This window comes from Filicampus tigris, chromosome 19 (assembly GCF_054856515.1).
Source record: "Filicampus tigris isolate MCC_2025a chromosome 19, RoL_Ftig_1.0, whole genome shotgun sequence".
Classification (NCBI taxonomy): Eukaryota; Metazoa; Chordata; class Actinopteri; order Syngnathiformes; family Syngnathidae; genus Filicampus; species Filicampus tigris.
The window spans coordinates 6,444,007-6,461,297 of NC_141235.1; the positions used below are offsets into that span (position 1 = coordinate 6,444,007).

The 17,291-nt window shown below is 40.9% G+C and overlaps 1 long non-coding RNA gene across 1 annotated transcript in view; it reads left to right on the plus strand.

The window, feature by feature from the left end:
* LOC147129173 (uncharacterized) overlaps positions 1-17,291 on the plus strand; it is a 113,707-nt gene that overhangs the window by 7,426 nt on the left and 88,990 nt on the right. The window contains exon 2 of the long non-coding RNA XR_015082625.1: positions 762-825. This is a non-coding gene — a long non-coding RNA (uncharacterized LOC147129173). The remainder of the gene's footprint in view (positions 1-761; positions 826-17,291) is intronic.

A 17,291-nucleotide genomic window follows, 5' to 3' on the forward strand; every position in this document is an offset into this window, starting at 1 on the left:
TACCTGCTCAACAGCAATATGTCGTAATACAGCATGAGGACAGTAAAGTGGAGGAAATTAGGAAGTGAGACCGTCGGATTGGAGTGGATTCAATGTTGGCTTCGAGCTGCTTACCCCTTTCCCCCCTCAATTTGTCTCTGGGACTGTTTTACAAGAGCTAGATGACTTGTGAGAGGTTACATCCATCTATCCGTACAGAGTAGGAACGTTTTTTTTTTTTTCTTTTCTTCGCAGTTAAAACAACACCTCGCGCCAGCGGCTCTCCATTTCCACCGCTTCAACACCATGTCGTTTATCAAGCGAGCGCCATCGTAAGCGTTTAGGCTAAACACAGAGCAGACCACAGTAGCCGACGCGCACGGAGAGGGTCACATCCAAATTAGTCCACACAAGAACCTCTATGGAGATGCTAGCTTTTTGTAAACAATGGCAAAATGAATTCTACAATACATAAAAAAAAAAAATCTTTTAAACAGATGCTTGGAGCTGTTTTATTGCCACTCCCAGTGGGTTTACTGGCACACCAATAAGACAAAAGAGAATTACATGTGATTTTAAAACCACCACATAGCTTTTGCCTTCCGTTTAGCTTATTGCTAACAAATAATACAAAATGCCATAGACATGCTAACAAAGAGCATGGTCAACATCTAGGCAGACGGTGTAACAATACTCGCAGGCATATGTTCTCCATCCATTTTGAAAACTACTAATACAATGTCCATGTATTTATCCATTTATATGTATTATATTGCCCCCAGGTGGCCAAGGCGTGCAAACCAGAAGGAACAGCACAATATCCACTGAACTGAAGCAACATATATGGTAAGAACTGTCAATATTATATTTAATTATGTCATGTAGTTTGTGGTTTTATAAAATATAAAATTGAATGTTATATTTCTTATGCATGGGGTGGATTTTTGTTTTTCTGTTCATTTCTGTTCATTTCAAAAGGAAAATGATTTGTTTTTTGTGGTCACGTATCGAACAGGGCATTTTTAATGGTGATTATCGAGTCTTTCAAACCGACACATTGACACTTTAGGCGTGGGGGCGGTAAGGTTGCTGTCAAGAGTCATGCATGAAAGTTTTATGGAACTGCTATATTTGGGGCGGTAAGAAATAAAATGCACCAAAGGCAAATGTATTCCCACCGTTGCTTTAAGGGATTTTAAGAAATAGCTCATGGGTGGTATTCATTTCTATGCTTTATTTTTGGAAAATATATTCTTACTTCAGAAATCAGGAAGGACTTTTTTAGTACAACAGCTTTGCCTTCGGTCCATCTTGGTCCACTTTCAGTCTTTCTTCAGGGTACTTTATTGTGGATAGTACATTGATAGAGCCAACATCAATCCCCAAATTTCCACCTTCCAAACTGTCTTTGAGAGTTTTTCCTTTTTAATTTTTTTTTTTTTTTTTTGCTTCGTGATGGACATTCAACAAGTGGAATAATAAGCAGTGGAAGCATGCTCGGAGGGCAGTGTTTCACCAAAGCGAAGCCAATGTGTCATGTTCTGGCAACAAAACCCAATCGGCTCCTGGCTCGCGCTCCGCCTGTCATTCCTCAAACCCTGGACGGTGGGTGGGAGGTGTAAAACATGACTTTCACCCTCAGCCGCAGCAGTTATGGAGTCCGGTGTTGAACATTGCAGATAAATCACTCTGCAGAGGACACCCTAGTGCCACACTGTTGCTATTTCTCTAACCACCCATCTCACTTAATGTCGCTTGTTTGAGTGTTTCTCCATGATAGCCAAAATTTAACTTGGGAAAGTCCGCTGTCTAGAGTTTTAAATCTGTTGTTGATACTGAACTTTGATGACGTCAAAACTGCACCTCATATTTGTCAACAGATTTCGGCAAACCAGACTATGACAGTGAGAGTTCAGGTTATGATAATCGTGACTTTTCCGGTAAAATACTACAAATGGCCTTTTCTTCTTTTTCTTTTTTTGTTGTTTGTCTACGTTTTGATCATGTGGCAACATCACAGTGCCTCTTATGCATCCGCAGATGTTGAAACATTTTGGATCAAAATAGAGCCTGAATTTTGAAGCATAATCCCGCTATTACCAGCCTTAAACCAGAGATGTTCTTTTGAGGCATAACTCACAAAGCAAGGGGCGGAGGAACACAATTGTGTGTTGCATACACTGCCAGCTTGTTTGACAGATCCAATAATTATGGATTACTAGGATTTATGTTAGGATTCTATTTAGTTGATAGTCAACACGCGGTATTATCTCCCGCCAGATAAGTCTCGGCTGCCGTGCCCTGTCTGTCAAGTGCAAATGTAATTTTTCCAGAAATGTTGTAATTATTATCTCATTTCGATTAAGATCCCTATTTATATTTTACCTGAATCTGCTCAAAGGTTCTTGAGATCCGGGGTCAATTTAGGGATAGTTTCTTTCTCTACAAGTAGCATATTTCAGTTTGACTTCCCATAGCACGAATATGCGGTTACCTTGCTGCCATCTGCTTCAGTTTTTAACTTTGTCTTTGCCATCATAAATCATATCTACAAGTGAGTATATGGAAGGCATTTTGAGAGAAAAAAGTACCAGAAGTCAGTTTAAAGATTTTTATTTTATTTTTTGAAACATTGGCCTTCCTTCCACTCTTATAATTCAACTATGACTGCTTATGTTCCCTTTAGATGAGTATGACTCAGCATTCTCCTTGGAACTCCAAGCATTCTCTCTCCATGTGAACATACATCCATGTTGGCGAGCCAAGACTTTTCCTTGAAAGAATTAGATTTTTGCTGCAGTTTCCTTGAGCTGATGGCTCTATCAGACGTTTTGGGGACATAGCGGTTTGTGGCTTCGGATGTGTGCGTGCATGCGGACGAATGTCTGCAGGATCCCTGTTCTCAGAGCTGCCTCCTGTAGAGCGCTCTGGCGCTTGGCCGTCACCTCACCGCCAATCTTGTTGCTCTCATCCAGAGCCAGACAGGGACCGAAGCCAATCAGAATCCCAATTCATTTCCTGAGAGGAAATAGTAGTGGCGCTGGTGTAGTTGTGGGTATATATACTGACAACATAGACTGTATGAATGAACTGGACCGCCTTTCTGTCAAGGGAGTGCATTTAACTTGTCCTCTTCAATTGAGGACGAAATTAACAGAGGTGGGCATTCCGTCAGACTGACGGACCGGTCCGTCATTGACGGATGCCCGTTTTACTGACGTTTACTTGACAAATGATGGGACAGCTTTTGAAATGAATGAATATGGCAAAATTTTGAATCAGAATATAGCAAATTAACCTCAACCGCTTGTTGAAAATGTAATCAGAATGTTGTACCACTTTGACTTTGTGATCAGGCGTTTGGTGTGGTGTTTTCTGTATTTTAATTTTATATAACTACTCTCAAAAGTATGTTAAATTCACCTTTCTATATAGTCAGATATTTCCTCCAGGAGGTGTTTGATTAGAAAATGAAGATAAGACGCGAAGTGGGCTTTTTAGTTCTCAATCTCAAGTCCATCAGTCATGGCTCCAAATGAATCTAACTATGGCGCCACAGTGAATCCAGGCCAGTGATGTGTCGTGCTGATTGTTCTTCTTGTATTAATCACATCCACACCTTGTAATGGGATATAATCTGGACTGGCAAGCAGATGGACCACCAGGGACCTCTCATTATGTCTCCCCTACTTTTTATTTATTGGGCTCCGGTCATGTAGACTGGATTTCTCAGTCACCTGTTTTCTTTTGACTTGAATCCTGTGAAACTTTCATATGACTAGATAGTGCATATACATTTGAGGGCAGGCAGCAGCGAGTTTGAGCGTCGCTGAGAAACTGCAAAAGCCAGCCAAAGCTGCCTCGCCAAGAGATAATTGTTTCCATATTATTCAATGAATTACAGCCATTTCTCTCTGTCTGTCCATTGGCTTAAATGGCTCGTTGTTTTGTTTCATTTCACTTCCGCGTCTTGGCATTGTTAATTTCACCCCACTTTGACATTATTGTGAGTGAACATTATCCACAACATGAATAACAAGTGTGATATCGGTGATTTGTAACAAATAACTCTTCATGTATACATAGACATTTGCTGCAGTCAAGCCTACCACAGTGTATGAGCTGTTCTATTAAAAAAAAAGAAAGATTTTTTTTATTGTACATGAGGGCACACTTCAGAGTCATTCAGGCATTCTACATGCATGTACAGAATGGGCAGTTTTATATTGAGTGCTGCTCTATTAGTAGAGATTTTTAGGGTTTGGCATACATTTATTTTCCCCTCCTGTGGTGAGAACAGAATGGGACAGCTCCCCTTGGCCAATTTGTGTGGTTCTGTTCCTGTCCCATGAATTAAGGTTGAAAATACAGGTCCTAATGGGCTCGGCTTGGGTACCAGATGTCTGGGTCTGTTGGTTTTTGTGGTGGTAAAAGTGAAAGGGGGGTAGGGGGGCACAGAATAACAGGTGAAGGCAAAACGCTTTTTCCTTTTAGTTTTCTGCTTTGTGGCAGTTTTAGCAAAATATTGTGATGGAATAATGATAGAAAAGATTCCTCATTAAACACCACTCTTGATGTTTTGGTTGCCAAAGCCTTGTGTTCCATGTGTTCTCATCACATTTTTTTGATTGGTTGAGCTCACTTCTGGATTGAATTCTTGGCCTCAGGGGTCGCGGTTTCAGGTTGAGCTCGAGGAAAAGAGTCTGCCAGGATTTGTGTTACTCCATCTGTCCAATCTGTCAGACCTCAGACACTGTTAGCAATCCCGCACAGTCAGTGGAGATGAGGGAGAAGCGGCAGGACTAAGAATGTAACAATATCAGCACTTTTGCACGAGGAACCTTGAACTGGCAGCAGGGAATGATTCATGATTCAGCAAGGGAACTAGAGCTGGATGGATGATGGATAAAATGATTATGATGAGGAGGAAATGAATCAGCAGCTAGGCAAAGGAAAAGGTTAGAGTAGTGAGGAAGAATCCCAGTTACGATAGTTGCAAATGTTCCTTACCTGATACCAGTCTGTCCCATACAGACTACCAGTAAGAAATCCAGAGACCCCACAACCAGAGCTTCAATTATTTGGTTCTTGTTCTATCGATGAATTACTGTTGCTGCCTTTCGTGCAGACGGCACGGGTTCGATTCTCGGCCATTGACCCGACACCCTGCCACTGGCGCGCTCCAGTGCCGGTCCCAAGCCAGGATAAATGGGTGGGTTTCTGCAGGAAGGGCATCTGGCGTCAAAACTGCGCCAAACAAATCATGTGAGTCACTCACTGTGGCGACCCCTGATTGGGAGGAGCTGAGATTCAACCCCGACATCAAATTAAGAACCTCATTGACGTAGCTATGGTCATAGCAAATCCTTTTGATTGTTCTACCAGTTACATTTTTCCACTGAAAAGAGTTTATTGGTCTCTGTCAACACGGAGAGTTGCTCCAGGCCACCTAAACCAGACTAGCATCTGTCCAACAATAACTTGTATTTTTTTTTTGTACCTGCAGACTGCAGAGGACCGTGGACATGTGGTTTCCAAAGTCCAAGTTCTTACAGATATGGCCCCCGTGAGCTTCTGCCACCCTCAATATTTTATAAATCCTCTATCAAAGAAAGGACTGGATATATTTTGAACAATATCCAACCCAATAGGGTTGATGTAGCTGAGGACAAATATTATGTTAGTATTTAAGAGCAAATGCACATTTCCGCAAAACAGTGGATGACTACTTTTTGAAAATGCCTCCACTAACTTGAGTCAAGGTTACATTGAACACAGGTACAAATGGACCTCGCTCCACATAAGACTGAGCTCATGCCCACTTCAGTAATTGTCTCTGCCAGCAGTGGTAGTCATATCCATGGTTGCCCGGAGACGGCTAAGTTTAGTAACCTCAAAGTTGGTTCAAAACAAAATAATCTTCGTGCAGTGCTGTTTTTGGATGTGTGAGTTTCTTTATTTCTGACACTGCACATTCCAGCTGGATAGCAGGTTTTAACCGGTTATTATTATGCAGTATTGCATTTCAGCCTCTTCACCTTGTGTTCTGGTCCTAAGGCTCCGTGCGGCCTGGAGGATTTAATTCCAAAACATAGCATAGCCATTCCAAAACATCACCTGATCATTGTTGCTTGAGATTTCAAATATACTGGCATTTACGTCATCTAGTATTATATTATTTGCAATGTGGGTTTCTCAAGGTGGACCCAACAGTATTGTAAAAACTACACCTAATTCATTTTTAAATGACTTGAATTCTGACTGCTTTCTTACACTTAAATATTATGGGCAACAATATTTTTTTGAAAATGTACCAGGTCTTCACACCCTCAGGCTTTCATGGGTTGGTTTATCTTAACACGCATAGTCCTGAAAGAACCTCAGCCTAGAGTTGCAGTTCTTGGGATCGGTCTTGGTCTCGAGACTGGTCTTGATACCACTTTGAAACGGTATTGGTCTCTTCCTGCAAGAGACAGTAATTTTTATTCATTCTCGTCTCGGAATTGAAATCATTTTTACTCTGCCTTGTCTCGGTCTCGCACAACGCAGACTCAGGATTTTTGATAAAGACCGCACGAGACCAGGCCTGACATTTTTCATGGCTTGTCAGGACAACTCGGTTTGACAGAAGATGACTGCATAATTTGTAAAATAAGTTAAATAACTTTGCTTAGATTTGAGATTTATTTCATTGTAGTATTTCAAAAACGATAGCAGAATTTGCTTTGGTAGGCCGTATAAGGCTCCTGATTCGCAACAGTTGATGTAGGGTTTAGGGCGAGAGTAAGCATTCCATATTTCCTGGTTCATGGGAAATAATTCAGCATAGAGGAGGGATAAAATCATAATGCACTTTTCTTTAGATTTTCACTTCGTTTTTGGGGGAGTGTGTACCATGCCTCTGCCAAGTTATAGGAAAATGTTTTGTGTCCTTTTTGCTCAATCTCACTGAATAATAAATGAGCAACTGGCAATAAGAATAGAATAAAAAAAAACCAATACCTGTAATCTTAATAAACGTTATAGAACCTCTCTTGTATCATATAGCATTTACAATCAATAGCATTCTCAAACCTTGATTGCAGCGGGTATGACAGCCCCAGGCCAAATTCTTAGCCGGAATCCTGTTGCTTTGTGCAGAGGGCAATAAAGTACCAGCAAGCAGCAGAGGGTCTTTGCTTGTTCACCTCATCCGTTTGATCTGTCACATGTGCAACACATTGTCCTTCTGCCCAGCCTACACGCACTGACACCGCCCCCCCCGCAAGTCACGATGGCGAATGCGGTACAAAAAGTAACCACGGATTGAAGATGAGCGAGGGGTGGATATGATGAGTCAGCTGTGTGTATTTCTGCAATAAGGGTCAGCGGACAATACAAATTCCTGATATTTATATATGTATATATTTATTCAATTTAATAATCACAACTGCTTTAATGGCTCTCACTTAATTAAGTCCTTCTTGATTTGTACTTGATATAACACAGTGGTAAATTCAGTATGTTCAGTGGCCACATACAACCAAATGGTCACCGACCCTGTTAATGGGGCAATAGTACATTACAATAAATACAGTGCATATATTTGAACTATTTCCAGTGATTTATTTTGACATAATCAACCTTACCGTTTTCTGTGCATACATTGACCATTTAGTTAGTTGCAGAGCACAGGTTGGCACTGGCTATCATTTTGTCCTAATCTCCTCTTGGGCAATTCAGCCAAAAAACAGCCCCCATAGACCCCGCTTGACCCTACGCCTTGGCTGCAATTACAAAGCCGTGTGACACACACACGCACACACACTACCAAACCTGTCCAAATTCATCCTGTGGTGGACAGATACCAGGACCTCCATGGGCGTGTGTTTCCAGAGGAGATGTGACCTTAATTGCTTAAGTCTTAAATTATCTTTAATTGTGCTCACTGTTTTGCTTTATGGTAATGGAGGAGGGGGCGGGGCGGGGGCAGGGGGGGGGGGGGGGTCATGTTGAGCTATAGTTACAGCAGGAAGTAAGGCACCAAAAGGCCATGTAGTCACCTCCAGCTGAGTCCACACACTCACACCAACTTGAATAGCACACAAATTTGTCATTTTTACGTATTTTCATGTGATTTTATTCATATGCACACATGCAAATTGTCTGCTTGCAATAAGACTGCAGTCTACTCGCATGCAGTTGATAAATTCCCCAATTATTTTTCACATCCGTGCAAGCCATTTGTCACTTTAAAATGTCCGATCAGCAAAGTTTATTTTTGTATGTTTCATTGCCAATTTGCCTGTTGGTAAATCGGTCAAGCATGTCACTACATCTGATATTTATTTGTTTTTTTTAGTCCCATATGTGTGCCCCAGATCCTTCCTCTTTAACAAGCAGCCAATTGGATAAGCATCAAAATGGACAAAACTCAAAAATTCCAAAGTCCATTTGTGGAGCGCTTGATGTTCAAAACAAATGAACAACTTGTAGGTTTTTCTTAAAAAACTCTCTCTCCTCTACGGAAATAACAATGATCTTAGTTGGGCGGGGCCTTCCCTGTCTTTATTTTCTCGCTGTTAAGTACGCTGCATCTCTTCTAGTAGACATCAGTGCTGCTGTATTGCAGCTGTATCTTGAGAATATTTCTAATAGTTTGACTTTGAAGATTTCTATGCTGCCGTGATCAAAACAGAACATTTCAATGGGCTCCTTATGCTTTGTCTACAGTCGCGCGATATCAGCACTGCACACTTTGCCATCCCTCCTGGATATGACACAGGTGGGCGTAATACAACTGCAGCTGTCAGCTTGACAGAAGCGAAGTGTCAACACGTCAGCATACCACCCGGCCGCCTCAGCCTGCCCCCCCCCCTCATCCTTCATCGTGTCTTTTTATATCCGAGGCTGTCCGGGGCCGGGTGACGACAACGAGAGGTCGCAGCTTGACCGTCATTAAACTGTCAGGGGTCAAAGTGTAAGCAAGAACCTGACGTGTTCATCGACGTAAACCTGCTTTCACCATTAGCTTGAGGGGCAAGGGGGGTGGGGGTGCAAGTTGAGATAAATATTTGATTCTGTATTCAGTTGTGGAGATTTCATATTGATTTTAGATGATTATTATTTATATATTTTTATATGTAGCATTTATTCATCTTTCAATCATCCAAAAAAGTACAAGCTATCGTCCAAACGACTTTGACTTAAATATAGGCACCTCATAAGATAACTCATTTGGATGACATTTGTCATTTTTGTGTTAAAATAACAAATTTTTCAAATGTCCTTATTTTCAAGTCTCGTTTCATTTTTATCAGCGTTCATTGCCGCTACTTTTTTTTTTTGTATTTGCTTGAAATATTTCCCATTTGCTGTGATCAATGAAATTCCTTCCTATAGATTACAGAGAACATGGTAACCTTGGAGCAAAACAGTGAGGCATTATACATTTTTCTGCATGTTTCAAAGATGTGTTTATAGTGTATGATTTATTTGATTTGAAGTGAGTGGAAGCTTTCCAGGATCACCTGTCAGGAATCCAATATACCATGAAACTCAAAGCTATCACAGGCAAACCAACGTCAAGGAATATTTTCTGAAATGGTTTCTATTGACAAATGTTAACTCAATGGGTGGGAGAGGCACTTAATGCAAAATATAGCATGTTGCCAGGTACATTTCTGTGGCTTCTACAAACGTGTGCGTCTGTATGCACAGTACCTATGTGTGTGTGTTCATGTGTGTTTGTGTTGATGCACTTGCAGCTGGATATATTGCAGGCTGGGCACTCTTCCTTGGCTTATGTGTGGTCCTTCCGTAAACATGTCAACAGTGCTACACGCATGCAATATAAGCATGTGCGCATCATCAGCATGCGACCAAGCGTGCAAATATCGTTTATTATTTGGATGTTGCACATATGTTTCGTGCTACATTAATCAACTTGTGGTGTATCACCATTTCCTGAAATATTTTAAATCATATAACGTGATTGTGGAATTCTGCAGCTTGCATACGAGAGGAAGTACAGGCGAAATTGAATTTAAATCATTTGTCTTAGTCGTGCAACATTTGCATGCATTTTTAAGACGGTTCATAAATTTAGCATGTCTGTTTCCAGTCAACCATCAAGTTGCGCCGGGTACCAAATTCAGTTTAAGAGGTAAAAATAACACCTATAGCTCACAGTGATGTTTAATTCTGTGGCAATGGATTATTGGAGTAGAGCAGCCTAATGATTTCTGTACGTAAATGTGTCTGATTATTTTTGTTTTTTAAACCAAAGAACACATTGAAGTCCTTATTTCACCTTTTCTTCTATATTGCTTCAATTGTACAATACAAATCCAAGTTTCTTTCTTGAAGTTTCTCTTCTGTGTATGTTTACATGCAGTCAGTAACACTTTCAAAAAAGTGGCAATATTTTTTGAAAGGCCATGTAAACAAACAAAGCATAAAACAACAGTGAAGATATCCAAAACTTTGTTGGATTTTAAAAGATGCTGTTTACTTAAATCGACAAAGTATTTATTCTAAAAATATATATATATATATATAATTTAAAGCTTCTACTTGTCTACAGGGGCCGCCTTTTTTCACGTCTTTTCGCTCTTTCACATGTGCAATTCGGGAGAATGTGTTGTGTATCTGCCCTTCCTGTCCACTTTATTTACAAACAAAATCAAGCAGAGTTGATAAGTATTCATCAGTGGTAAGCAGGACATTGGATAGATCCACTTTACTTGCCAGAAAATTGTATACTACGGTGTTAGTGGCTAGATGCTAGCATTTATGGCTTCACGCTAGGCAGCAATTCGCTCCCAGTCTGTTAGCCGGACAGCAAACGTGGCTGTTCATGAGTGGCGAGTGCCCAGTAGAATCATAATAGTTGGTGGACTACTTTTCAAAGGTAGTTCAAGACGTGAAAATGAATCTGCACACTTAAATTTGATACTGACAGCCAGTTGCAGTTTCTACCTGTCAATTTAGCAAACTTGGCTTGACTTGGCTCAAAACTGCTGGATTAGCAAGCTAAGTATTTTCAATATCACTTGACGGTCTGTGTCGGAGAAGTTAATTAATAATCCTGTTTAATTCTTATTCCATGAACACAATACTATTTACAGTACCCTCTCTAGTGATGGTACATAAAATCTATTCTTGCAAAATGTTGTCAGGTTCTCCTAAAGTACAACAGTGGACTAGTTTTAACTTCATTTTTGCAAGATTTATTGAAAACGATAGACGGCTTACATTTTTTAAATGCAATTACAGAAAGGTATAATTGCTACATAGTGTTGACTGAATCGTATGTTATGGTTGACTCTGATTGCAGCGCTAAATCAATCACAATAATCAAGCAATCTGTCATTATTTGTCCTTAACGAAGCACAGACGCACATCATGTTTAACTCTGTGTTTTTCTTTGGGGAGTAAACCATTTATTTAAGTTCATTTAAATTTATAAGAATCGACTGAATGGAAATCTTTTTTCTTCAACCCCTCCCCCCACCCTCCTCTTTTGGGGGGGGGGAGTTTTATGGCTAGAAAAACAGCATTTGCGGTTTTGACGGTCGAGGTTTGATGCAAACGGCTTTGGAACCTTTTATGCGACCTGGCGTCCAGGAGACTAAAGAAAATATTTTGCTTTCCACCCTTTTTGAGCCATTTAGTCTCTGCTAGGGGAAAAGGAGAGAGGGTCTGAAAAAAAAAACTTGTGGATAGAAAGAGAGAGAGAAAAAAAAAAAACCTCTCCAAGGTCAAATGTCCTGAGTCGGATGGCTGCCAGATCTCCTGCACAACCACTTTGCTTGCACACAGGTATACATAGAGCATACAATTCGACATATAAACACATAGGTGCATGTGGGTTACAGTAACTTGCAGTATCCTATAACTAAAACCAACTATATGTGTTACTGATGATTGAACAACTCACTGTTAGTCAAAATTTAAATTTAAATTTTCCTACATACTAAATTGTTTTTATGGGCTTGTGCTTGCATGATTCTCATTTTAATTTCATTTTCAGGCGATATTAAGTATTTGTCATACAGAAAACAGATTAATTAGGACATTTTGATTTTTGATTAAAAAAATAACTATTTTAAATATTGAATAGCAGCGTATTTTAACCCCACCCTTACATATGCTGCTGTACAATATAGGCCTTCTCTCGAATAAATGACTGACACTACATTAGTAAATACATTTTGTCTGTGTACGTGTGTGTGTGTGGTGATAATAGCGATCAGGCGAACAAGCGTTTCCTTGTGACAATCTTGTACGCATGCGTACACTCTCTGCTTCCACTGTGCTTTACGCTCATTAAGGAGTTTAATCTGTGATTTACCATGATGTCATACACACGCATAAGCGAACACACGCGTGCAGTTCTCGGCCTCCTGTGGGCAATTAGCATGCATTGTGGGGTAACTTAATGTAAAGTCCATTACTTGAGATTGGGGCTTGATTACATTCAGGTTGCGCTCGGCCACACAGAGGACACGCTTCCACGGCCAGAGCGACAAGGTGGCCGGCCAGCCAGACTGGTGCACTGTACGCTGGTGGTCCTGTGTCACTCAGGCGCCTACCTGAAAAGTTACATTTAGATGGGGGTTATTTTACCAAATAACACATGTTGAGGATAAAATGGTGAAAAACGGTACCCCTGAAAATGTATCCTCCTATTACATTTTGAACATTTGTGTTAATGCAAAAAAGTCAGGAACACACTTTTCAAGCTGAAGTTGCTTAGGGTGGACACTTAAAATAAACATTACGAAAATTCAATGTGTCCTGCAAAAGTGCTGAGACATATCCAACATACACACACACACACACGGATGCATGCACTTTTTTTTTTTTTTTTACGGCTTTTTACAGTACCCTTTTTTGTTTTCTTTTTCTCTTGCACTTTGTGATACTCATACGACTAAAAAAATGATAGAGGATTTTTTTTTTTCATTTGTGTGCGCCGTCATTTAGACATGTCAAGGAAGTTGCAAACATACAAACAACATGTAACGTGTTGCCAACGCAAAGACTAACTTCAAAATAAAAGCTTTCCAAATAATACATTGACGGAAATGCAATATTGGGAGGCTTTTATTTTGAAGTTGGCCCACGTGGTGGCGTGACGGCTAGCTTGACTTCTCTTTTCAACATTTCGGCTTGCCTTATCACTTTTTTTTATCGTCATTGCATAGTTGCTACCAACATCAACACGTCATCCTGTAATCATATTCATTCGCTAATTTAGGACGCTAAATGATGTATGACTTTGAAGATTTATATTCTCTACGATTTCTATGATGATATTCTCTATTACAGATCATTCAAATAATTGTAAAAGTTTTAGCTCTACTTAATATTTATTGTTCATTTAAATCTCTTTGCTAGAGTAGGTGGTGGCAGTTCCCGGGGTCGACGCTGCACTTTCCTCTCTGTTTGCTTGTGTTTGACGTGCAAAGTGGTCTGCGGTTAATTAGCATTGTACACACACATTAGGGCGTGTGTTGTCTCCAACTGTTTACAGTGGGCCATCTTTTACACTGTGGAGACGTTAGCCATGCACGCCGCTTCAGTTCGGCGCCAATGTTCCTACTTCTGACTGTAAACAAACGGACACATTTTTGCCTTAATGTGAGGACGTTATTCAGGTATCTGCAAGTTTAGTCACTCAGTCTTTATGTACAGTATATGGCTTGCCGGAGGCTTTCTTTGACCGCGACTGCTTCTGATGGCCAATGGAGAGTGTTACAACCCAGCCGGCACTGTGAATAGATGTGCATGTGCATGTACGTGTGCGTGGATGCATATGTGTGCGTCCATGACGTCATAATTACCTGCGGCTCCCACGGGAGCAACAGTGCTGTGCGGGTGACCTAAGCAGTGACCTCATCAGTGACATCACAGCCAAAGGGGCTCCGTTACAACATGGAGGCCAAACAGAAAGCAATGATTGAGCATGTGTTGAAGAAAGCGTGCATGCGTGTGTGTGTTGGAGTGTGTGCTCGCCTGTGTGCGATTGTGCTCATATTTAAATATTTATGCACATTAAGCAGCTAGTACAGGAGTGTAATTTTGTACATGTTCTTCCTAACACAATCTGTTTTTCATTCTCAATGTTTTGGGGGTTGTTTTAATTAATGGCTTGATGGTAAATTAAGAAAACATATTTGAAATTAATTCATCAATTTCATTCAATAATAAGTGGAATTTAGTTCAAAATATACACTAGTGCTATTGTTAAAAGTTTAGAGCAGCAGAGATGGCCTTGCTGGCCCTGACTGCTCACCACCGGGCTGTAGTGATTCCCCTCAATTATGCTAAACAATTGGATTGGATCAGGAATTCAAGTCAGTCTCTCATGCAGACACCAAGCCAGGAAGGAGCCATCTCATCCCTGTTGGGACCCCCCTTAGGTCTTCATGATGCTTCTAACAACCCTCCGGCAGTCTCTCCTGCCAGTAGTGAAACTGCTGGAGGGCCGGGTGGTGTGGTTGAGGGTCAAAGGTGAAAAGTCAGCACTCCAGCAGCGAGGTACTCATTTAAAGGCTGCTTTCATCTCTCTCTGTTCCTGACCTCTTTGCCGGACATCAAGAGAAGAGGAGTGAAAGATTAGATGTATGGGCTTGACATGAGCACATGCTCAAAGTCACTTTGCTCTGGCCATGTGACATTTTACATTCAAATCCAGACTGTCAAGGCCACACTCGAAAAGATATACTCGCTTGAGGTTTGTGTTGTGTTATTTAGGGTTCCAGTTTTTTTTATTTTCTAGGGGCACAGTCGCCCCTAAGTCAAAATTTTTAGGGCACGATCAGAACATTTAGGGGCGCACACTGTAAATGGACTTAGTTTTTCACTCTACTGATAATATGCAGCAACCTGTCACAATGTCACACCGAAAAGCCATTCTGATGATAGAGATCTCATGCTGCCATCATGTTTAAACTTCCCATTGCTCTCTTACTGTGAGGTGACATCACCGGAAGTAGTCATGTAAAAAGTGATACAAGCTGTTTCAAATTATACAGGCAAAATTTGACCATTTAGGGTAGTCTGGAGCCTTGTTATTTATTTTTAATTACTGATTTAAATCTCTGGGTTTATATGCTTTAAAAAAACAACATTCAGATTTAGAGAAAAAATTAATTTGGATTCTTGACATTTTTTAAAAGCCCAATGCCCAAATATGAATAGGCTTATCCATTCCAAAAATGAATTTATCCCCAGTACCCTTAATGATATAATGCTATAATAATGGGATAACTAATGATGTCTGCAATAATGGTGAATTAGGCATTATTAATAATGTTTGTGGACATCACACAATAGGGATTGATGAATGACACTGCATATTTTCTTACCGATGAATTTCATTTGCATATGGTCCCTCCCAAATAAATGAGGGAAATCGACAGTATATGTGAATATGTAACGTTACACCTGAAGTAGTGCGCTAGCAAATGCTGCTTCAAACCTTAGTTTCTTATACACACTGTGATTTTAGACATTTCATCACCTAGTGTAATTATGGATTCCCTAAAGGAGCATTTATACTCACTTTGAATCTCAAGAAACAGTGGTTGTATTTGGCAATGGGACTTTAGTAATTATTGGCGTTTCCCGATGAAAAATTGCAATAATTTTGCTCCCACCTTTGGCAAACTGGAGCAGAAGTTTGGGACAACAAATCTACTGACCGCTTCTCTTCCAACCACAGGCAGGCCACCTAGAAGAAACCTCCCCCCGGGCCCCGTTCTCATCTCCTCCTCCTCTCATGACAAATCCGCATAAAAAACAACTAGTCTGCTTGTTTTCACATCTCTCGCTCAACGCATTTCACTTCCCACTAAGAACCGCCTAACGAATTTGTGTCAAAATTTAAAAAATCACAGCCTGGAAAAGTAGCCACAGTTTGCCGTCACCACTTCTGATTAAAATAGCATCCTGCTAAAAAACTGAATCAAATGCTATCTCGAGCAGCGGCGGCACCACCCACGCTACGCATACACACCGACCTCCTTCGGTAAACAGACAAGGCTTTTAGCCAGGGCCCCCGGTGGTCTCGACTGTGGTCCCACCTTGCAAAAGGATCCGTGCTGGCATCCGTTTGAAATCCTGCCCAAGAAGAGAGATGCTGCAACCTTTCCAGTCCTGGCTGCCAGCCAGGAACTGTAAATCGGGAGCTTAACGTGCGATGGGCAAATGGACGAGAGGTCAAGAGGCGGGAAGGGCGACTGGATGGGCATACGTGGAGATTGAGCTGACTTGTTTGTTTAAGAAGAGTCATACATCTTAGTTGGTGTGTTCGCAAATCTCAAGGATGCATCAGAGAGGAGTCAAACCAAACTGAAAAGCCTCACTGGTCAGCTCACTCGGACTATGAAAGAAGCCATTCAAGGCCGCGGGTGGCAGCAGGTCTGGAACGTGGCTCGCAAAAATGAAAACGATTCTCGATCTGGCGACCGCAAAAGATGTTTTTTCGGTAAACATTTTTAGCTTCCTCCCATACACCCAAGAACCCCCTACTGATTTGGTGGTTGGTGGTGGGGTGATGTGGGATTGAAAAATAACTAACTAAGCAACATTTTTCCACAAATTCATTCAGTTATTTTTTTATTACCAACTAATGTAAATGAAAAGTTTTTGACCGTGAATTATACTATACGACTTATCAAAATGAGGACCTCCAATATGGGTTTCGCGGTAAAGCGCTTGCAGATATACGTCATTTATCACCACTTTCACATATGTGCGCGAGCATGACCATGCATGTCTAATGGGTGGACACCTGTGGTGAACAAAGATGGCCTTATATCCCTACTATTGGATGCCACTGTCATTCAGCAGAGTCGCAGCTGCACTGCATTCAACATTCAGCCCGCCGTGTATTCACACTGCTTGAGACAAGATGAATAGTCGCCATGACAACACATAGCAGATCCATCACAAGTTGTTTCTACTAAATAGTATGTGTTCCATTTATGGTCAGTCAACATTCACCTATTGTAGGTCGACGGTAGGTTTAAGGGCAAAGCATTTACTGTGTGATTACATGGAATTAACTTGCTTTCAAGCAAGCAAAATTGACTTTTAATCCACTTTTCTTTATCCAACCCATCTTCTATCTTGAAATCAGCGCAGGTCAAGCAGAAAAACAAAGGCGGGTGTCACAACAAGCCCCAAACCCTCCGCACTTCTCTATCGCTAACTTCAGCACAACAACAAGCCCTTTATAACAGCGACTGATGATGGTCAAACAACTACAGCTGTGTTTTTGTGTGGTGCTGTAGGGCATTTTTTGTTGATTTGGGAAGAAA